Below are 25,088 nucleotides of genomic sequence, written 5' to 3' on the forward strand. Positions count from 1 at the left end.
ACAGGCAGATTTGCGTTCTCTAGCCTCTTTGAAACGCTGTACGCCAACAGCGCCATGTTATTGTTTGCTGCGGCCGCCTGGAACGCACACTGGTGAGCTTGATTGGAGAGCGACGTCACCGTCTGGTCATTCTTCCCAGGAGGAACAGAACGCTGGTCCAACCTGGACAACTTCGCTCCAAAAGCTTCTGCCAGGCTCGGCTCCCGGGGAGGGGGGGGGGGGGGGGGGGGGGGGGGGGGGGAGTTCCGCTCGGCCCCCCCCCCCACTCGGGTGGTGGGAGTGAAAGTGGAGACGGGCGCTCTCAATTTACCAGGTCCAGCTGCAGCCTCGTTCCTATAGGACGTCACTTCTTGGAAACAAGGCCAGATGGGATCAGGACGGCGAGCCGGGCTGGAGCCAAACCTTCCCACTAGATCATCCGATCTGGGCGGGGGGAGGAGAGGGATAGAAAGTCCCTTCGTGTCAGCAGCCTCCCGGATTATGCCGGGCAACTCCGAAAGGAGGGCACTGACGACAGGGAGCGGCGTGGCTCTCTGGGAGGGAGTGAGCAGCGGGGCTGCTGCTGCTGACGTCGCCTGTCCCGGAGGAACCATCCGATTCGCTCCGAGAGCAGGCATCAAAAAAGTCTATGGCATCATCCAGCGAACAGTCTCCCGTCACAGAGGGGCATTCCTCGACGTTAGCCTTGAACAAGGCTGCTCTCCTCTGCCTTTCCTCCGGAGGGAGGAGGTCACAGAGATGGCAGGAGGAGGCACAGGCATCTTTCACAGGTGTTGTGCCGGTTGAAGCTCAGCAAGTAGCCAGTCTTGCAGGACTGACACAGGCGAATGGTGTTGGTGATGGACATCTCAGAGTTGAAGGTCAGTGCTAGTCGTTTGGGGAGCCGATTACCCGCTCTTAACGTAATTTATACGGACCGGGTGGGGCCCACACAACAGGTGGGCATGGACTAAACTTTTCAGTGCGATGCGTTGCATAACGGGATAAAACCCACCAGTGACAGCTCCTAAAGGGCAAAGCCTGTACAAAATAGAACTAGTGGTACTTAAAGTAACAAAAGAAAAAAAAAAAAAAAACTAAAATATGTCTGCAGTTTAGCTATCAGACTTTGGAATGGGTACATTTTGTCCTTGTCAAACCTGCTGAAGAGAATCAAACTAAATACTCTGAAACTCAAAGATCTTACTCCATGAAATTGCAAACAACACTCAACTTTGCAACATATATCCCTAAATGGGGTGAAAGGACAATTAGATATTCTTCCTCAAACAAAATCAGCTAATGTCTCTTTTTCAGAATGGTCAAGGGAAATAATGTTACTAAATAATAGATTTAAAATTATTTCAGTAGGAATTATTGTCAGTAACTTTCAGACATATAGGTGGTGAAAGTCCAGCCCCTTGGCTTGAAAAACAGTGTGTCGTACACCAAGAGTGTACTGTAGTTCTATGTTCTATAGGCTTCACCCTTTAAGACTGTCGCTAGTGGGTTTATCCCTAGGCACGCAGCGCAGCACTGAAAACTTTAGTCCACGCCCACCTGCTGTGTGGACCTCACCCCTGGTCCGTATAAATTACGATGAGACCGGGTAATCGGCTCCCATTTTTTCTACAGCCAGCTAGCTAGCATTGTCAGAAGAATGAAGAAGGAAAAGTTGTCCAGCTTTGACTGGCACAACCTTTGCTAAGGATGCCTGGGTCTCCACCACGCCAACCTCCTACTGTCCCGTTGAGCTCTTCCTCCCCAAGGAGAAGCAGACGAGCAGCCTTGTTCAAGGTAAGCGCCGATGAGTGCTTTTCCGTGGCAGGCCGCTACCCGCTGGACAACACCAACACCTTTTCTAATGTGTTTTTTTCTCGAGGTGAATCGGATGATTCCCTCGAAAAAGGCGTTGTTGGCAGCAGCTCTGCTGAGTGGTTTTTTTTCTGTGGTGGGACGCTATGCGCGGGACGATGCCACTGCGTTCTTTGATGCAGAGTCACACAGTAAATCGAATGATTCCTCCGAGAAAGTCGATGCAGAGCTGCCCCTTCCCTCCTGGAGAGTGCAGTGACGGAAGACGAGTGGCCGAGCAGATGCTCAGCCACCTCGGATCTTCCCACATCAGCGACCACACCGCTCCCAGCTGTCGGTGCCCTCCTCTCAGAGCTGCCCGGCATAATCCAGGAGGATGTTAACACAAGGGACTTTCTGTCCCTCGCCTCTCTCCGCCCTGATCGGATGATCTGGTGGCAAGGTTGGCTCCGCCCCGGCTCGTCGCCCTGACCCCATCTGGCCTTGCTGTCCAGATGTGACGTCACACTGGAACTAGGCTGCAGCTGGGCTCGGCAAGCTGAAGTCATCCATCTCCACCTTCGCCTCCATCTTCAGAGTGGAGGGTTTTACCGATCTGTGCTTTTTCCCTCGGTCCCCCCCCCCCCCCCCCCCCCCCCCCCCCCCCCCCCCCCCCCCACACACACACACACACACACTGGAGCCAAGCCGGTGACACTTGGGGCAAAAGCTTCCAGGATGGACCAGCAACCTGTCCCTCCAGGAAAGCATGACCAGATAGTGACAAGGTCTAAAACCGAGCTCACCAGTGCACATTCCAGATGGCTGCAGCAAACAATAACGTTGCCCTGCTGGCCTGCACCATCTCTAAGAGGCTGGAGGAAGCAGACCTGCTGGAGTAGACAAAGAGCTCCCTCTCTGTAAAGCTGCTGATGTCATCTTAAACCATCTCTGCGGTCTGCCTGTCCCACATTGCCGCCTGGATGACCATGATCCAAAGGACCACTTGGCTTCGCCTCTCGCCATCCTTGTCTGAGAGGCTGCAGAAAGACCTGCTGGAGGGCCCCATCACCCCAGAGGTGCTGTTCGGGGCCAACTTCAGGACTATCCCTGAGAAATCACAGAGGTCCAAGGAGGTCTCAGAGACTGTACACCATCTGGTGACGACACAGTCCTCCTCTTGTAGCAGAGGCACTCCATAGCTGCGGCAGCGACTTCACGCCCCACTCCTCCACCGGCCCCCTCCACCAGGTAACAGATCCTTGAGGGGAAGGTATGTGTTTTTTTGATGATGTATGTTTTTTGATATGAAACAGAAACACCTCTGGAAGTAAAGTTTTTTTCATCTGAGACTGTTAGATCAGCTGAGCTCATAGCTACCCCTCTTCACACATTCCCCACACAGAATGAGCCAGTAACCTCTAAACAGCGTTTTAAATGGCACCGCAGTTCAGTAAATATCACAAAACACTCCTCTGCCACGTCAGCTAAAATGATGTTTTTTCAGCAGACCAAGTCCAATAAAATCCCTCGTTTTCAGCCAGAACCCGTTTTTAACTTCTGCTGTTTTCTGCTCACTCACAGGGCAGTGGGAGTAAACGTGTTTTCTCCACGACAGCTGCAGCCTCCACCGAAACGGCATCTCACTCAGAAAGCGCTCAGGCCTCCTCTCAGTGCGCACCGGCTCACCTCAGCTCTATGTGAGACCGCAGCCTGGCCTCAGCACATAAGCACACATACGGCCCTTTTTTCTCTTGGAGCCCTCCTCGGGTTCCCCCCAGAGGATCTCCGGAGCGAGTGATGGCAGTAAGGATTTTTAGTCTGGTTGATTTCATGAGAAACATAACAACACAAATGCATGCCTGCTCACCGAGCGTTACTCAGAGTGGCAGCGAGTGTGTTCCCAGGACAGATTGATGGACCATCTGATCAGAAGGGGTTACACGTTGCAGTTCGCAGCTCAACCCCCACTGTTCATTATAGAGATGGTCCTGTATTCTCCAGAACAGAGCTCATCTCTCCAGTCCATCACGAAAAACGTGATTTCCAGAGTTCCCAACGGAGAGGAAAATACTTTTTTTTCCCCTCCCACTACTTCCTGGTTCTGAGAAAAAAAAACAGAAGGATGAGACCATTCTCGACCTGTTCATGTTCAGCAATTCGATCATGGGGAGACAATTCCACACGCTGACAAACAGCTGCTGGAGAACTTCACCAGAACGACTGGTTTTCGCCTCCGTAGATCTGAAGAGCGCATATTTTCACATATTCATCATTCTGAAACACCCCACGCACGTTCTCGAAATGCGTGGAGACGGCTCTGCAGTTGTTACACATGGCAGGAATGAGAATTATTTTTATATGGACAATCTGCTTTTATTAGCTCGGTCCAGTTAGAAAGCTGTCGCACAGACCAAAACGCTAGTGTTCTGCCTGCTAATCCTGGGGTTTCTATAAACTGGGAAAAGCTTCTGTTTGTCCGTCCCAGATGATTGTTTATCTGGAAGTGGAGCTAACTCAACTACAATGAGAGCCTGTTTATCACAGCTGAGAGCCGAAGCTCTATCTGCTCAGCTTCTCCATGTCAAACCTAGCTCCGCCGTGTCAAACCCTGCAGCATAGTGACAGTTCTGTCTGTCATGCCACTCCTGGGACGATGTCAGCGGCCTACATCGTGGTTCCGCTGGGCTTACTTCACATGAGACGCCTTCAGAGATTGTTCGCCCGCCTGCACACACATCCTGTGCGCCAGAAGAGGTGGATTATATTTGTTTCCCCCTCCGTGAGAACCAATCTGAATCACTAAGGAAACCCTCTCATTCTATCAGAGGGAGTTCCCATCAGCAGGCATATGTCACACATCTCAGTTTTCATAGATGTGTTCTTGTCAAGCTGGGAGTAATGTGTCTGTCCCAAGCAATGGGAACACAGTGGCTGGACCATATGTCGCTTTACATAATGTGCTAGAATGTTTCATGGTCTGAAACGTGACTCAACATTTTGCCCTCCTGCTGCAGGATCAGCATGTTCTGATCCACACAGACAACAAGTGACGACAGTTTACATAAACCGTCAGGGAGACATGCGCTCAGCCCAACTGTTATGCAAAACAGCTCGCGAAACAGCTGTTGTGTTGGGCACAAAGAAAAACATGCTCTCCATCAGAGCAGTGTACATTCCCAGCGTCCTGAACAAGCGAGAGGATATCATGTCGAGGGGCGGTTCCCTCCACAGAGACTAGAGCCTCCATCCCGAGCTGATTTCTCGGATTTTGGAGCAGGTTTGGCCGAGCAGCAGTGGATCTGTCCGCCACACGGGAGAACACCCACTGTCAATTATGGTTCTCAATGAGCCCACGAGACAACCCACCATTAGGAGTGGACGCCTTCGCTCACAGCCTGTGGCCAAAAATGCTCCTTTATGCGTTTCCTCCAGTCCTGCTGATATCACGGACCCTGGACTGGGTCCAGGAGGAAGAACCGTCAGTCATCCTCATAGCTCACCAACGCATATGCGCTCCGTGGTTCCCGAATCTGTAGTGACTGAGATCGGGTCGGCCGTGGGAACTGCTGTGCGGGGGCTCTCCTCCAGGCAGGAGGAGCGATCAGGAGTTACCCAGCATCCGGTCAGCATCATTGGGTCTGTCCGCTGAACAGATCCGTTAGAAAAGATGGGCCTCCCACAGGAAGTGGTGCGTATGTTCAGGGTGCATGAGCTGCTTCTACCACAACGCTGTACACATAAAGTGGACAGTTTTTCAGCGCTGGTGCGCAGAGAAAGGTGTGGAGGCCATCTCATGGCCACTAGGTGGCATGCTGTCCTTTCTGTAGCGGCTGATGGACAGAGATCTAGCGTTCAGCACAATTAAAACTTATGCTGCAGCTATTTCTTCCTGTCACACGGGCTTCAGTGACAGAACAGTTCTTAATCACCCGTTGATGAAGCGTTTCCTGAAAGGTGTACGGAGACACAGACCGGTGTCATGTCCACTAGCTTCACAGTGAGACCTAATGATGGTCCTGAACACTCTGATCAAAGCTCATTCTGAGCTTTTAGATCAGGTTTCACTTAAATTCTGTCATTAAAACAGCCCTGCTGTTAGCTCTGACATTGGCAAAGAGAGTGAGCGATTATCTGCTCTCTCTGTTGCTCCCTCATGTCTCAGAATTCAAGCTGACAGCAGTTCAGCTGTACTGCGTTTTAACCCTGCTCTGAAAAACATCACAGGCTCATTCAGATCGAGAGTGATAACCTTGGATGGGTTTTATCCTCTTCCTCATAATTCTGAGGAGGAAGCAACATCTCACCTCCTCCTGTCCTATGCGCGCATTTTTCATGTTACGTGGTGCACACGACCGCACTGCGCTGTTTTCAGCGTATGTTCGTGCATTACTGGGACAGCTCTTCAGGATGTCCTCTATCCACCCAGCGCCTCTCACATTTCACAAAATAAATATAAAAAGTACTAAAATAAATTAGTTGGGATCATAAGAAAACAAAAGAGGGAATATTATAGTGAGTTATTACATAAAAGTAGTGGTGATATGAAGGCAACATGGCGAGTAATGAACAGTGTTCTGAAAAAACATAAGGTTAGTACGAGTCTTTCTCAATATTTTGTGGAAAATAATGTGGAAATCCATGATGAAAATGAAATCGTAAATGGATTTAATAATTACTTTGTAAATGTTGGATCTAACCTTGCAAATACAATACCAAAAGTGGATAAAAATGTGAGTTATTTAATCAGTGATTGTGTAAACAGTATGTTTCTAAGGGGAACTGACAAAGAAGAAATAATGAAGGTAGTTAAAAAATTTACTGACAAAAGATCAAAAGACTGTGAAGACATGGATATGATGGTTGTAAAAGCAATAATAAGTCATGTTATTGAGCCATTTACATATATGTAATTTGTCATTTTCAACAGGAATATTCCCAGACAGAATGAAAATAGCTAAGGTAGTTCCTCTTTTTAAACATGGTGACAAATGTGTATTTAACAACTACAGACCTATATCTTTGTTGCCACAATTCTCAAAAATTCTAGAAAAACTATTTGTGACCAGACTTGACCTATTTCTTGATAAAAATAATATTTTAAGTAATAGTCAGTATGGGTTCAGATCAAAAAATTCAACATCCATGGCTCTAATGGAATTGATGGAACAAGTTACTACAGCTATAGATCAAAAACAACATTGTATAAGTATATTTGTCGATTTAAAAAAAAGCATTTGACACAATTGACCACACCATTCTGATTAATAAATTAAAAAAATATGGTATTAGAGGACCAGCTTTGCAGTGGATATGTAGTTATTTAAAAGACAGAAAACAGTTTGTACAAATAGACGATGTAAGATCTAACCTAAGCAGTATTTCATGTGGAGTGCCACAAGGCTCTGTACTTGGACCTAAGTTGTTTATTTTGTATGTAAATGATTTGACAGAGGTGTCCAGTATCCTTAAATGTGTTCTCTTTGCTGATGATACCACTTTCTTTTATTTGGGTAAAGACTTGGAACAGATGTTTGAGTTAATGAAGATGGAGTTTGTCAAAATACAAAATTGGTTTAAATTAAACAAGTTATCATTGAACCTAGATAAAACTAATTATATGATATTTAGTCAAAAAAAAAGATAACTGTCGATGTTCCTTTTAGAGTTGATGGTGTTGAGATATGCAGAGTAGGTGCGGTGAAGTTTTTGGGTGTAATTATTGATGATAAACTGTCATGGAAACAGCACATAAATTCTGTAAAAACTAAAATATCTAAATCCACCGCAGTACTGTATAAAGTAAGGGACTTATTGAATGATAAAGCCTTGTATTTGCTGTATAATACAATTATAGTCCCACATTTAATTTATTGTGTTGATGTTTGGGGAACAGCATGTAAAACTATAACGATGCCCATTTTTATTTTGCAGAAAAGAGCTATAAGAATTATCACAAGAAAGCATTAGTGTCATCCATCTAGTATTTTATTTTATCAATTGAAATTACTGAAGTTTCATGATTTGGTTAACTATAATATTCTTTTATTACTGTATAAAGCTCAGAACTACACACTACCTTCAAACATTCAAACGTATTTTGTAAAAAGGAAAAGTTGCTATAATCTTAAGGGAACAGACATTTTTGTTAAACCACAGTACAGAACCAGTTTAAAGGGGCGGTCTACTTCAATTCAAGAATAGGTCTGTGGAATAGTTTGGAAAACGATGTAAAAAAAGTCAGGTCATTGCCTATATTTAAGAAAATGATTAAGATTAAAATTTTGGAAAGATACATGTAAATACGTAAAATTGTGATGAGTTAATTATTTTTGTTATATTACTTATAGATGATTATTGTTTGAATTGATTGTTTGAATTGATTTCGTTTTAAACAAGGGGCAGATATGATAAGATTTTTTCTTCTTCTGCTACCTTTCATTTTATGACGTGTTTTTTTTCTCTCATTTGGTTTCTAAATTGTTTTTGTGTTTTAAATATGAAATGAATAAAAATGAAAAACAAACAAACAAACAAACATTGGTTGTGTGGGGCTATTTCTGAAGCTTACAGTTCATATGGACTGGATCCTCCAGAGAATCTCAGTGCATCCCACCAGAGGGTTTTCATCCTTCATGGCTCTGCATGGAGGGATGACAGTGGAGGATTTTTTGTATGGCGGCTGCCTGGTCATCGCCATGTTCAATTATTCGTTTTTATTTACGTGATGTTTCTACTTTCTCCGTGACCCATTCTGTTCTCAGGGTTCCGACAGAACCCTCACTTTTGAGCTCATATCTGCCTGCATGTAGTCGAAGTGTGAGATATTTATTATCAGTCACAAGTTCATGACTGCTAATTTTATTGTTATTAACCGGTTCATCCTGAGGAGCTGTCGGTCTGCTCTGTTTATCGTTACACTGTTACAATTTGTATCCTCCGTTGTTCCTATTCACAGCAGCAGGTCTTCTATCTCAGCCTTTTTTTTCCTTACCAGAGATCTTCTCCGATGCGCTCCTGCGTATGGAGCATGCAATTATGCAGCACGTAATTACGCACACAGAAGGCTGAGTGATGAAATGTTTTTTTTTGTGCAAGCAGGTGCTTCATGATGTGTCTGAATGGAACCAGTGAGGCATAGACTACATCCTGCTTCGCCTTTAACCCACTAGCGACAGTCTTAAAGGGCGAAACCTATACGAAATAGAACGTTGGTTATGTACTGTATCCCCAGATTCTATGAGTATAGGCGTAGCCCTTTAAGCTCTGGGCCTCACTGGTTCCTAATGGCTGAAAAAAAAAGAAGCTATTTGGGAGCTGATTACCCAGTCTCACTGTAATTTATACGGACTGGGGGTGAGGCCCACACAGCAGGTGGGCATGGACTAAAGTTTTCAGTGCTGCGCTGCGCGCATAGGGATAAACTCACTAGCGACAGTCTTAAAGGGCTACGCCTATACTCATAGAATCTCGGGATACAGTACGTAACAGATACAGTAAGATGTTTTAAACCCTGTTGTTTTTTTGTTTTTTTTTCAAAACTTTTTATTAACAACATTTAAACACAGAACACGCTACCGCTGCTCTTGGGCCACCCCGCCTCCACCATAGGGCCGGCTGCAGCTCTCGTTTTTTTATTTTTGTTTTTTTTTACACAAGTCTGATAGGTGATGCAACCTGTCAATCAATCCAGTGGGCGTGTCAGCAAATGACCAATTGGTAACCTCCATTAGTCCCAAAGGTAAATGCCCCTTACCTGCAGATATAGGGCTGCCTGTAGCCTGGATGCTTTAAAGTCAGAGGGGTTTGTGAAAAATCACCAGAACAAAATGGTTAAACGGTGTCAGTGGAGAACAGGTAATCCAGACACGTGTTACCCTGAGCATTTAGAGGGTGGGATATAGTTTATTCTTTTTCGAAAAATAACGGACTTTGAAAAACATGTAAAAAGCCGGGGACCGACCCCATCAGCTGATCACGTTATAAACAGGAAGTAGCTACCACATGTTCATCTCTATGAAAGTAACTGCAGGTAAATCCTCCATTTTCTGTCATAATTACATTGTATGCTTAATGGTTAAATTAAAGGTTAATGGTTAATTCAGGTTATGTTCATTTGTCATATGCAGGTTAACAGTAAAAGAAAATATTCAGGATGAGAAGAACTGATTTGACTCACTAAAACAAAGAACAAACTAACACGAAATACTAAAGCATTCAATAAGGGTACAACATAAAGTACCAAAAAGTGAAAAATTAAATACAATATTTACAAGGTCCTAAAAAAAATAGTAAACAACATGGTAGAATATAATGGTGCAAGTAGGATGAATTTGTATGAATAAGTATTTCAAGGTAGTAATATAAGCTTAAATTCACATAACTAACAAACTACACAGGTTGTGTGACATATTGTTGCCCAGGTAGTGAGTAACATTGAGATTAATTTTGATGGTAAGGTAGATACATGATACAGCCACATAATGCATTAGCAATAAAATATTAAGTATCATAAGCTAATATTAGTCTTATTAGTTTTCACAGATGTGGCTTGGTGCAATGTTATTGCCAGATGTTCAGTGTTATTTATTAAGAGTTCTGTAATCTGAGAGCTTGTGGATAATAACTGTCTTTGAGTCTTTTTGTACGTGATGGCAGACTCCTGTATTGTGCTGGGTGGGTGTGGTCCTTAATGATGCTGCGTGCTTTACGCAGACATCAGCTGTGGTAGATGTCCTGGATGGTGTGGAGACTGCTACCAGTGATGTTCTCTGCTGTTTGCACCATTCTCTGTAGTGCTTTACGGCTCTGACTGGTACAGTTCCTGTACCACCCTGTGATGCAGCCTGTCACCAGGCTCTCAATGGTGCACCTATAAAGGTCAGTGAGGATGCTGGTGTTTGTACCAAACTTCTTTAGTCTTCTTAGGAAGTAGATTCTTTGTTGGGCTTTCTTGACCACAGTGTCTGTATACAGTGTATATATATATATATATATATATATATATATATAATATTCTAAATAATGTTTCTAAACTCTAAACACTAGGGATGCATGATTTTATCGGCATAGTATCGGTAGCAGCCAATATTAACGTTAAAGTTCAATATCGGACATCGGCCATTCCATTAATATAACTCACCGATATAAAAGGCGCTGTTTTTACCTGCAGAAGCAGCACAACGTGATGACGTCACGTGCGTCTACCCAATCTCACGGCAGAGAGGAAAATTCAAAATGTCAGCGGTGTGGAAGTTTTATTTTTCGTGTGTGATGATGTCTGATTCTGAAGATTTATGGACTATGTTGAGCCTCGCTACATCGTCCGCAGTCTGAGATATTTTTCCGAAGTAACGTTACCCGAGTTACAAGCCGTCATTTCCAACGTCATTGAAAAGCTCATAGCTGATAGCACAACTTGGTGGGTGAGTTTTACCACAGACGTTTGGACGTCGTGGTAGCCCCGTTAGCATGATTATTCTTACGGCATAATGGATAGACAAAAACTTTGAACTTAAAAAGACTGCCCTTCATGCACAAGAGTGCAGAGGATCCCACACAGCAGCTAGGAACCTGGAACAAGCCTCCACAAGTGAGACAGCATCGCAGGCGACTAATGCTAATGAATAACTAATAAATAATCGAGCATGGACTTTGTTGCTAATAAATAACATTTAACATTGTTCATTTAAAATAAGTCAAAGTGCTATGCATATTATATGAATGTTACTGAATATATGTCACCAGCTCTTACAACTGTTGCAATTTTTTTTAGCAAATAAACTTAAATAAGAGGGCTATGTTCTGACAAAGGAACATATATAAAATATCAGTATTGGCATCGGTTATCGGCCAAATAAGTTTTAACATATCGGATATCGGCCAAAAATCCAATATCGTGCATCCCTACTAAACGCTCTAAAAGAACACAGCATGTCATGATTTCAGCTCTTTGCCTCCTGCCAGCACTCTTGGCCACGCCCACTTCTCTGCTGCAGAGCAAAGATATGACAGGAGGAAGCTATTCCAGCAGCTGTGGGCTGCACACAGGCGCAGCAGATGCTAAATAATTTAAAATAATTAATTTTTAATAAAAATCCCATGCCGATCGTGCATCAATCAGCCAATTGTGTGTCATGTCCAATTTTATTTTGAAAAACCGCTATAGAGCGAGTCCACGAAAAACGAACCACAAAGTAGCGAGGGACTACTGTACATACTTATCTACTCAAAATTTCACTCAGGTCAAGAGACAAAATTACATTTGCATTATATTTTTTGTATATATTACTTCTGCTTTTTACACATTTTCTTATATACAATTCAAGAAACAATATATTGTTTTAATCTTGCAAATCTTGCAGGTCTACATTTTCATTGTTAAGTCATCCTTTGGAGAAAAAAGACTGTGATAATGGTGCAGCAGGACACAAACACATGTCATTCTGTTTAGTGGTGAATGAATTTGAAAAGGTAGCTGGGACCCAAGGCATCCATGGTGCTGAGGGTCACATGTCTGAGTGGTTCCTGAAGGACATGGGAAAGTGATCTTGCCTGTAAACCCTGATGGTAACACATTAGGTGGCATCCAGGGAGCAGCAGACACACACACACAAACACAAGGATGTGTTTCACCATTAAACATGCAATGCGGTGTGTTGGATGTAATCTCAAACTGCACACATGATCCATGCTACACATGTGCATTAGATATGTCAAGATAAATATCTGCAGATAGTGATGGCTACCTTGCAGCCTGAAATGGTATATTAAGTAAAAACAATGTGTTTGCATGTCAGTGTTTTAATGATAATTTAATTATTGTTTTGATTTAAATATCACATAATCAATGTAGCTTGAAATTAGTTTTTTTTTTTAATAATGTGGCTGTTTAACAAAGCCAACTGTTCTAATTTATTTTATTACTACCATGTTTTTGATTTGAAACCTACCCTTTGAGATAAGTGCAGAACAGTTTTTTTTTTTTGAGGGAGTTGCTTCGTGTAATCAAAAACAAAAGGCCGTGAAAATAAAGGTTTGCCACTTGTGAAGGAGAAAAATTAACCTTGCGTGATTTGACTAGCCTAGTTGATCAACTGAATAAATTGCTCCTATTGTTGCAAATAAAAGCGGGATAATAACCGAAAACAAAAAGGTGTTTTTGCAAAAATGTGTGTCTTTTTCTCTTGTCTTATATATGTTTTAGCAACAGGACACAGTATAAAATGGGCTGATTTTGCAGTTTGCCAATGTTGTTTATGGCAGCACAGTGTTGCAGTGATTAGAACTGTTGCCTCAGAGCAAGAAAGTCACAGGTTCAGTTACTCAGATGGGGTTATTTGAAACCCTGCATATGCAATTTCTCTGAATATTTTAGTTTCCTACCAAATCATGTGTTAGATCAACGGACTGCTCCAAACTGTATCTACAGTAGGTGTGACAGAGCAAAAATCGTGGTTTATCTCTTTAGCCATATTTGCACAGAATAGTTTTACCTAAGGACCACATGTAATAAATAAATTACTCCCCAACATCTGCTTTTTATGTGACGCATTTGCACGAGATAACAAAAGACTGAGATTTAGCTGAAATTTACGGACATCTTCTGGATATAAAGTTAATCCGCTGCGTATTGTGCAACATATTTTTTTGTATTGTGTATGATGTGAGCCACCATTTGCATATGATTTAGCTCCTTCTCTTCAGCCTTTTCTTGTTTTTGGCGACTGTTACGGGTTGTTTGGCTTTTGCTGGTCCAGGACACAAAAAAGTTATTTATGCACTCCAATGCAGCCTCCATTGCCAAAAGCAAATAAAAATGCACCCAGAAAACAAAAAAAACGGCTAATTACGTATCAGATCCCACCCATTTCTGTCCAAATCACAGATATGCCTATTCACATTGGGTTAGTATTATCACAGGACCTTGGAGTTCAGCAAAATATAGTAGGTAATTTGCAGAGGAATTTTTACTTTACAACTTATTGACATAGCCGATTCACAGGAGACAGCCCCTGGTTTACTCCAGAGCTAGCTGACCTCCTGCACAGGAGAGATCATCTTTGGGCCGCAGCGAGAAAATCTAACTCAGACACTGATTGGTTGAGTTTCCGACAGATGAGGAATAAATGCACAACTGCTGTTAAAGCAGCAAAACACAACTATTTCTTATGTCAGACCTCCAAAAATCTAAATGACCCTAACAGATTCTGGAAAACCATCAAATCTCTCTCAGGCACCCCCCAATCATCTGACCTCCCATCACAACTTCTCGTTAACTCTGTTCCTGTGTCAAATAAGCACGAGATCCTGAACTGTCTCAACAAACATTTTGTTGCTTCTGGTTCTTTATTTGACACAGTTACTAATGGAAAATCAGCCACTTCCCCTAATAACCAAACTTCTACAAATCAAATCCCTCCTACAAGTCAATCCTCAGTTAATCACACATTCTCTTTTTCTCCATTCTCAGTCAGTGAGGTCAATAAACTGTTAAAAGATCTTGATCCTAAAAAATCTGCAGGTCCAGATGAACTTCCACCTTATTTCTTAAGGCTGGCCGCTCATATCATCACAGTCCCTGTGACCCACATCTTCAATCTCTCCATAAGACAAAATTCCATCCCAGACACTTGGAAAACAGCCTTTGTTCTTCCTTTGCTGAAGGGAGGGCATGTTAGGCTGATTGGTAACTCTAAATTGCCCCTAGGTGTGAGTGAGAGAGTGAATGGTTGTTTGTCTCGTTTGTCTCTATGTGGCCCTGTGATGGACTTGCGACCTGTCCAGGGTGTACCCTGCCCCTCGCACAGTGATTGCTGGACATGGGCACCAGCGACCCCCGTGACCCAAAATGGAATAAACGGGTAAAGAAAATGGATGGATGGATGGATGGAGGAGCCCCCACCTCACTGAACAACTATCGACCAATCTCTAAACTCTGCATTTTAGCCAAGGTTCTAGAAAAACTGATAAACTCTCAAATCAAAGATTACCTGGACTCATTTAACATCTTTCCTCCACATCAATCTGGTTTCAGGAAACAACACAGCACAACCACTGCTTCACTGAAGGTTCTTAATGATGTTGTTGAAGCACTGGATGCAAAGGACTATTGTGCTGCACTTTTCTTAGACCTGTCTAAAGCTTTTGACACTGTGTATCATAACATCTTGTGTCATAAACTCTCAGAAATCGGTTTCTCAGAACACACCATTGGCTGGTTCTCTAACTATCTTTCAGACCGGAGGCAATGTGTTCAACAATGGTGTACCACAAGGCTCAGTCTTAGGACCCACCCTCTTTACAATCTACATACATAATGTAGGTAAAAACATCCCTAATGCATCCATACATTTCTATGCTGACGACACAGTTGTTTATTGTCGAGCTGAAACAGTTGATAAGGCTTTCCAGCTTTTGAAATCTGCATTCAACATCATCCAGACAGATTTGTTCCACCTCAAGCTTGTCCTAAATGCCGACAAAACCAAAGGGATGCTTTTTTCAAATAGGAAGTTGGTCCCAGCAGTTCTTCCTCCGATTTTATCCTCAAATGGTGTCCCCATTGAGTTTGTTGATTCCTATAAATATTTGGGTATCTTGATTGACTCACATCTCTCTTTTAAGCTCCATGTGGAAAACTTGATAAAGAAACTGAAAGTTAAACTGGGTTTCTTTTTCAGAAACAAATCCTGTCTAACCCTGAATGCTAGAAAACGCCTTGTATCTGTGACTTTCCTTCCCTCAATTGATTATGGTGATATTATTTACATGAACGCTCCTACAAGAACCCTGCAGATGTTGGATGCTGTCTATCATGGTGCACTAAGATTCATAACTGGCTGTGATTATCGTACCCACCACTGCACACTGCATTCACTGGTTAACTGGACATCATTAACTTCACGCAGACTCTCTCACTGGTACATTTTCATCTTTAAATCACTTCTTGGTCTGTTGCCTTCATACATCTCCTCCTACATGTCTCTGCGTGAGTGCAGCTACGGAGTGCGGTCTCAGGACATTATTACCTGCAGTGTTCCCTCAATGAGGACTGAACTAGGCAAAAGGGCCTTCTCCTATTCCGCTCCTGTTTCCTGGAACATCTTACAAAAAGATTTGAAGCTCTCGACCTTGACCTCTCTGTCTTTCAGAATCCGTTGGACACCTGGCAGGGTCCAATGCTGACATGTTCCTGTTTTTAGTTTTCTACATTTGTCTTGGAATCTAGCTGTTTTTTGTTTTGTTACCTTTTCCTTTTAGCCATCCTATTTGTTAAAAAAAAAAAAAAAAAACCCTGTAGTATGCTTTTTTATAACTGTTTATTGTTGTTGCTGTTTTCCATTGTTGTCATCATTCTTTGTTGAAATCAGGTCTCTTTTGTAAATGAGTCCTCGAGGCTCAATGGGATTTACCTGTATAAATAAAGGTTGATTGATTCACACGGGATTAACACCACAGACAATCTCCTTAATTATTACAAATAGCATGTAGTCCCTAGGTAAAACTAATCCCGTGTGAATAGGGCTTTAGATGAACTCATGAATTATCCAGGTTTTACAACACATCTCACCTGATGAGCAATAGAGACAGGAACAAGCTTCCTGTGACGATGCACAGACAAGCCAGAAAAGAAAATGGATGGGTGTTAGTTTTTTTAAGTCAATATTTAGGACTAAAATAATTAATCTTTCCACTTTTAAAAGACACTTACAGCAATTTCATGAAGTCCAATTAATAAATAGTTACAATATTTTCTTATTCTGATGGTTATTGTGTACTTTATTTAAAAACTTGTAAACAAAATGTAACTGGATGTTAGCTATGTGTGTTTATTCACCTATGAAAAGTTAAAGTTACTGAATATCAGTGAGCAATGTCAGTGTCTGTGGAAGTGCCATTCAAGATAGAGGAGTATGACAATTTTGATGTATGTACGCATTTGCTGAGTAAAGTACTATAATAAAAAAAAGACTAGGTTACTACTTTGTACAACCATACCATACCACTTTATTTATAAAGCACTTAAAACAGCAGCAAGGCCGACCAAAGTGCTGTACAACAAAACAAAGCAAAGGATACAGGATAAAACATAAAATCCACAGAGGTAAAGATAACAGACTAAAACACAGTGACGTTAAAATCAACTCACACTGGATTGAACGTCAGGGACTAAGTGTGTTTTCAAATGAGACTTAAAAACAATGAGAGAGGGAGCCTGCCTGACATTCAGTGGTAACTAATTCCACATTTATATAAATGTTTTATAAAGTCCTTTAAAGCAACCACTGCTGCAACAACAACAAAAAAAAAGGATGCACGTATAAAAGCAAAACCATTTAAACACACAAAAGAATAAAACAGTTTAAAACAGTAAAACCACTAAAAACAATAAAAAGTGACAAGGTCTGTGCTTTTGGATTCGAGCAAGACGCTGAAAAGGAATGGTTTAAACGTTTTATTATAAAACAACTGCTGGTGGAGGTCAGAGTCCTGGAGCAAGCCCAGTCTGCAGAGATATGAATAGTTAGTGGATTGACAAGTTCTGGTTTCAGCCACTAACCTTTTCATGCAGGTAAGATGAGTGCCACCTGAAAGAGCAGGGTAGGGTGAGGTCACTGTCTCAGACAGGACTGGAGCTGGGGCACAGACTTGAGAGAGACATTATTCAGAGTGAGATGCAGAGGAGAGAACCAGGTATGGAGTTGGGGGTCATAAACTGGGTATCAGAGGTCCAAGAACAAATCTAAGAGTGAGATCCATGACGTGTAGTCGTAGGTTCAGAACGGAAGGTCGGTACCGTGATCAGAAGGACGATATGGTAACAGGCAAGGAGCAAGCAGGTCGGTAATCCAAAAGGCAGACGTGAAGTCAAGACGATAATCTGAAAGTGCTGTGACAAGAACGCTGGACTAGGCCTGTCATGATAACAAATTTTTCTAGGCGATTGTCTCAGAAATTATTCTGATAAACAATAATATTGTCTGAAATTTGACAGTAATTAATAATTATTGTCAAATTTAAGAATAAATGTTTTCTATCTTATTTTGTTTTGTGTGTAATACCTTTTTTCAACCATCGAATGGCAGTATAATACAGTTTGAACTGAAGGACAGATAGTGAGGGAGCGAGCAGTGTGTCTAAGAAAAATGTGAGGGAGGCGCTTTGGAGCTTTGACAAAACTGAGTTTTTTCCCTGAGGTCAGCCTGTTAGCTTAGCTTATAGCTTAGTTTCTCATCTTAGCTGCTTTTAACGATCCACAAACAGGATTTTGGATGGTTAAAACAGATTTTAAAGAGAAAAGAGAAGGGGGGGGGGGTCAGTAAAGATAAAGAACACCGGAGTTGAGCTTTTTTGTCATCCAGTTTCTTCAATAGAAAGAGAGAGACACGAAAAAACGATAAAGCCAATAAATGAAAATGAGGTCGATAATTTTCATTCAAAATGCAATTATTTGGTTTATTGTTTACTGCAACCCTTTATGATGAGCACAATCAACAGAAACAGTGTTCCCTCACCAGGAGGTGGGTCACTGGGGCCCCACTCTGGAGCTGGGCCTGGAGGTGGGGCACGCTGCCGAGCTCCTGGTGGCTGATCTTTTACCCATGGAGCTCGGTCAGGTACAGACCGAAGAGGAGACGTGGGTCCCCCTTCCCATGGGCTCACCACCTGACCCAAAGGGGTCGGGTGCAATGTGGGATGGGTGGTGGTCGAGGGCGTGGACCCTGGCGGTCTGATCCTCGGCTACAGAAGCTGGCTATTGAGATGTGGAATGTCACCTCTCTAGTGGGGAAGGAGCCTGAGCTGGTGTGTGAGGTTGAGATGTTCCGGCTAGAAATAGTCGGACTCACCTCAACACATGGCTCTGGCTGTGGAACCAGTTTCCTTGAGAGGGATTGGACAGTCTTCCACTCTGGAGTTGCCCCTGGTGAGAGGCGCAGAGCATGAGTGGGCATACTTGTCGCCCCCATCTTGGTGCCTGTGCGTTGGGGTTCACCCCAGTGAATGAGAGTGTAGCCTTCCTCCACCTGCATGTGGGGGACAGGCTCTGACTGTTGTTTGTGCTGATGCGCCAAACGGCAGCTCAGATTACCCACCCTTTTTGGAGTCCTTAGAGGGGGTACTGGAGAGTGTGCCTCCTAGGGGCTCACTTGTTTTGCTGGGGGACTTCAATGCTCACGTGGGCAATGACAGTGAGACCTGGAGGAGTGTGGTTGGGAGAAACAGCCTCCCTGATCTGAACCTGAGTGGTGTTCTGTTGTTGGACTTCTGTGCTCATCATGGATTGTCCATAACAAACACCATGTTCAAGCATAAGGATCTTCATATGTGTTATTGGCACCAGGATGCATTATGCCGCAGTTCGATGATCAACTTTGTTGTCGTCTCATCTGATCTGCAGCCGCATGTCTTGGACACTCAGGTGAAGAGAGGGGCAGAGCTGTCCACTGACCACTACCTGGTGGTGAGTCGGCTCCGATGGTGGGGGAGGATGCCGGTCAGACCTGGCAGACCCAAACCCAGTGGTGGACACCGGCGGTGAGAGATGCTGTCAGGCTGAAGAAGTAGTCCTATCGGGCCTTTTTGGCCTGTGAGACCCCAGAAGCAGCTGATGGGTACCGGCAGCCCAAGCGGCATGCGGCTCTGGTGGTTGCTGAGGCAAAAACCCGGGCGTGAGAGGAGTTCAGAGGCGCCATGGAGAATGACTACCGTACAGCTTTGAGGCGATTCTTACCCACTGTCCGGCATCTCGGGGGGGGGGGGGGGGGGGGATGCCACCAACACTGTTTATAATGGAGGTGGTGTGCTACTGACCTGAACTCGGGATGTCGTGGGTCGGTGGGCAAAATACTTCGAAGACCTCCTCAATCCCACCGGCACATCTTCCACTGAGGAAGCGGAGCCTGGTGACTTTGGGTTGGGCTCTCCAATCTCTGGTGCTGAGGTCACCAAGGTGGTTAAAAAGCTCCTCGGTGTCAGGGCCCCAGGGGTGGATGAGATTTGCCCGGAGTTCCTTAAGGCTCTGGATGTTGTGTGTTGGCTTACACGACTCTGCAATATTGCATGGACATCGGGGGCAGTTCACCTAGATTGGCAGACTGGGGTGGTGGTCCCCCTATTCAAAAAAGGGGACCGTAGAGTGTGTTCCATCTACAGGGGATTACACTCTTAAGCCTCCCTGGTAGGGTCTATTCAGGGGTTTTGGAGAGGAGGGTCAGTCGGATAGTCAAACCTCGGATTCAGGAGGAGCAGTGCAGTTGTCATCCTGGTCGTGGAACACTGGACCAGCTCTACACCCTCAGCCGGGTCCTGGAGGGTGCGTGGGAGTTTGTCCAACCAGTCTACATGTACTTTGTGGACTTGGAGAAGGTGTTCGACCGCATCCCTCAGGGAGCCCTGTTGGGGGGTACTCCAAGAGTATGGGGTACCAGGCCCTTTGATATGGGCTGTTAGGTCCCTGTACAACCGGTGTCAGAGCCTGGTATGCATTGCCTTGTATGCATTGCCTGCAGTAAATCGAGCTTGTTCTCAGTGAGAGTTGGACTGCGCCAAGGTTGCCCTTTGTCACCGATTCTGTTCATAACTTTTATGGACAGAATTTCTAGGTGCAGCCAATGTGTTGAGGGGATCCATTTTGGTGGCCTTAGGATCGCTTCTCTGTTTTTTGCAGATGATGTGGTCCTATTGGCTTCATCAAGTCGTGATCTACAGCTTTTGCTTGAGCGGTTTACAGCCGAGTGTGACGCGGCCGGGAAGAGGATCAGTTCCTCCAAATCCGAGGCCGTGGTCTTGAGCCGGAAAAGGGTAGAGTGCCCTCTCTGGGTCGGGGAGGATGTCCTGCCCCAAGTGGAGGAGTTCAAGTATCTTGGGGTCTTGTTCACAAATGAGGGAAAAATGGAGCGTGAGATCAATAGGCAGATAGGTGCAGCGTCCGTAGTGAATTGGGTGGTACAGATCTGTCGTGGTGAAGAGAGAGCTGAGTCAAATGGTGCAGCTCTCAATTTACCGGTCAATCTACTTTCCTACCCTCATCTATGGTCATGAGCTTTGGGTTGTGACCGAAAGAACGAGATCACGGATACAGGTGGCCGAAATGAGTTTTCTCCGCAGGGTGTCTGGGCTCTCCCTTAGAGATAGGGTGAGAAGCTCGGTCATCCAGGAGGGACTCAGAGTAGAGCCGCTGCTTCTCCACATCGAGAGGAGCCAGTTGAGGTGGCTCTGTCATGGTTTGCGGTTAGGAGCGAACCCAGAGTGCAGAACAGGGACTCAACTCGGCAGAATACAAAAATAGGATTTTAATGGTACATAAAAGTACAAAATAAACAAGCTGACGGAGCAGCAAAACTTACATGAACTAGGCACGGGGAACTCAGGCAACAAGAGAGACACGGGGAACTCGAGGGACTAGGAAGACTCAGGGAAAGACTCAGGGCAAGACTCAGGGCAAGACTCAGGAGACCCAAGGGAGAGTACCAACGAAGACGACCCGACAAAGGACAAGACAGAATAGGACTGCTTAAATACTGGGAGAAGACGAGACATGATGACAAACAGCTGGGACGAGACACAGGTGGCAACAATGGAAACTAATGAGGAAGCACGAGGAAAACAGACACAAACCGGGCCACAGAAAAGTACCATACTTACAGGCTCGGGCATCTGGTTAGGATGCCTCCTGGATGCGGATGAAAATTAATTTATATTAACCAAGACCACCATTGGACACCTCCTCTCTTGGCCATTTGGCCTGGTCTTGGATATAATAGCTATCTACATTTGCCAGGATTTGTCACTCTGCCTGGGACAAGTAAAAAGATGAATGAATGAATGCATAAACGTACACAGTGTAATTCCTACCCACTTGAACATTTTCAGTAAAAAAAAAAAATAATATAATTTTTTGTGGGCAGCACGGTGGCGCAACTGGTAGAGCTGCTGCCTCTCAGCGAGCAGGTCCCTGGTTCAAACCCCGGTCCAGGGGCCTTTCTGGGTGGAGTTTGCATGTTCTCTCCGTGCATGCGTGGGTTTTCTCCGGGTACTCCGGTTTCCTCCCACAGACCAAAAACATGCATGTTAGGCTGATTGGTAACTCTAAATTGTCCCTAGGTGTGAGTGAGAGAGTGAATGTTTGTTTGTCTCGTTTGTCTCTATGTGGCCCTGTGATGGACTTGCGACCTGTCCAGTGTGTACCCCGCCCCTCGCACAGTGATTGCTGGACATGGGCACCAGCGACCCCCGTGACCCAAAATGGAACAAACGGGTAAAGATAATGGATGGATGGATGGATAATTTTTTGTTCAGTTCTAGTCAAGAAAAACATTAATCTCAAAAACTACAAAGTACAAATATTCACTATTCAAATCCGTTAGCAGTGAGGGACACTTTGTTTTACTGATGTTTAGCAACAGATTCATTTTTATATTTCCACCTAATTGTCTTCTTTGAGAATTTATACTCGTTTGATTCTGTCCTATTTGTTTACAGGCTAGGGCCAGCCTAATGGAATTAGCCAGTTGTTTAATTTTCATGCAAGTCAGACTTGCATATCAGTATTTCTGGAAAAAATACTGGTATAAAGCCTTTCAAATTTAACTATTTAATACAGTTAAGTTTTATTTATTTGATTTCACAATTTTCAATAATTACCTTGAATGCTTGAGTGAAAGGACAATATCAAATTTATCCTATTTCACCACTGCAAAGTAAGCCAAGTATTCATCTTTTTTTTCCCTTTTTTAACATTTATTCAAACAAGTTTGAGATTGGCCTTCATTTTCACCGTTATCTGGGTTATGTTTATGTATTAATTTAGTAATACGAAACAAACTCGAACAGAAAAAATTCTGTCTGTCTGAGTTTTGACATTACTTATTAGTAACATTATAAAGCAACAATAAATAGAGCTAACAGTATATTTGTAATATAATTGTAATGCAACTGAATGCCACTTTTTTGGTTAACTTGGGGACACATAAGGTTTATTTTTTAGAAAATACAAATATTTTTCATGTTTGAGAAAATATATGGTTAGGTTTAAATATGACTCCACATTATGTGTAGTAACTTCTAACTGGAGTTTGTGAGAGGGGGCACATCACCTCCGCTTTGTGCTACTTGCTGCCTGTTCATTTTAAGGTTATTTTATTTATTTTTAAATGTTTATAAGGTCTTGCCTCATGCTATCTCTAATCTTTTTCACCTAAACTTTCCTGTTTGTTCCACACATCAGCTGATCAGCTGCTCCTGGAGGTGACAAGGTCAGATCGTGTTTTATTTCAATTTTTTTTTTTTACTAATTCTATTGTTTTCACTGTTTTTCCTTTGTTTTATGCTTTAAATGTCCTTTGGTTTTACACGTATAGCACTTTGTTTCAGCCATAATTGTTTTGTAGTGCTTTATGAACAAAGTAGTTGTAATAGTAGTAGTATCAGTATGTAGTTGCTTTCATGATTGCAAGCCATGCAAAACATAAATATAAGTCGTGTCATACTCAAAAATTCAGGGATACAAGGTTCTTCATTGTCATTCACATCGCATGTGGTACATGAGGTGGAACGAAATTGTGTACACAGGGTCCAAATTACATCCCACAATAGCAAAAATATAAAGTGTAAAAAGAAACAGTATATAAGGATCTAAGATATAAACTAAGATATACAAACGTCATACGGTACGCTAACAGATCTTTTTTTTTGGGGGGGGGGGGGGTGGGGGGACACATACAAACCGGATTCCAAAAAAGTTGGTACACTAAACAAATTGTGAATAAAAGCTGAATGCAATGATGTGGATATGGCAAATGTCAATATTTGATTCGTAATATAACATAGATGACAGATCAAAAGTTTAATCTGAGTAAATGTAACATTTTAAAGGAAAATATGTTGATTCAATATTTCACAGTGTCAACAAATCCCAAAAAAGTTGGGACAAGTAGCAATAAGTGGCTGGCAAAAGGAAATTTAGCATATAATGAACAGCTGGAAGACCAATTAACACTAATTAGGTCAATTGACAACATGATTGGGTATAAAAAGAGCTTCTCAGAGTGTCAGTGTCTCTCAGAAGCCAAGATGGTAAGAGGATCACCAATTCTACCATTGTTGCGCAGAAAGATAGTGCAGCAATACCAGAATGGTGTTACCCAGCGTAAAATAGCAAAGACTTTTAAATTATCATCATCAACCGTGCATAACATCATCAAAAGTTTCAGAGAATCTGGAACAATCGCTGTGCGTAAGGGTCAAGGCCGTAAAACTCTACTGGATGCTCGTGATCTCCGGGCCCTTAAACATCACTGCACCTCAAACAGGAATGCCACTGTCAAGGAAATAACAGAATGGGCTCAGGAATACTTCCAGAAAGCATGGTCAGTGAACACAATCCACCGTGCCATCCACCGTTGCCAGCTGAAACTTTACAGTGCAAAGAGGAAGCCATTTCTAAGCAAGCTCCACAAGCTCAGATGTTTGCACTGGGCCAGGGGCCATTTAAAATGGAGTGTGGCAAAATGGAAGACTGTTCTGTGGTCAGATGAGTCACGATTTGAAGTTCTTTATGGAACACTGGGACGCCATGTCATCCGGACCAGAGAGGACAAGGATAGCCCAAGTTGTTATCAACGCTCCGTTCAGAAGCCTGCATCACTGATGGTATGGGGTTGCATGAGCGCTTGTGGCATGGGCAGCTTGCATGTCTGGAAAGGCACCATTAATGCAGAAAACTTTGGTCAGGTTCTAGAACAACATATGCTCCCATCTAGACGTCATCTCTTTCAGGGAAGACCCTGCATTTTTCAACACGATAATGCCAGACCACATTCTGCAGCAATCACAACATCATGGCTACGTAGGAGAAGGATCCGGGTACTGAAATGGCCAGCCTGCAGTCCAGATCTTTCACCTATAGAGAACATTTGGCGCATCATAAAGAGGAAGGTGCAACAAAGAAGGCCCAAGACGATTGAACAGTTAGAGGCCTGTATTAGACATGAATGGGAGAGCATTCCTATTTCTAAACTTGAGAAACTGGTCTCCTCTGTCCCCAGACGTCTGTTGAGTGTTGTAAGAAGAAGGGGGGATGCCACACAGTGGTAAAAATGGACTTGTCCCAACTTTTTTGGGATTTGTTGACGCCATGAAATTTGGAAACAACAGATTTTTCCCTTAAAATGATACATTCTCTCAGTTTAAACTTTTGATCTGTGATTTGTGTTCTATTCTGAATAAAATATTAGATGTTGGCACCTCCACATCATTGCATTCAGTTTTTATTCACAATTTGTTTAGTGTCCCAACTTTTTTGGAATCCGGTT

Source organism: Nematolebias whitei, chromosome 1 (genome assembly GCF_014905685.2).
Source record: "Nematolebias whitei isolate Nwh7 chromosome 1, NemWhi1, whole genome shotgun sequence".
Classification (NCBI taxonomy): Eukaryota; Metazoa; Chordata; class Actinopteri; order Cyprinodontiformes; family Rivulidae; genus Nematolebias; species Nematolebias whitei.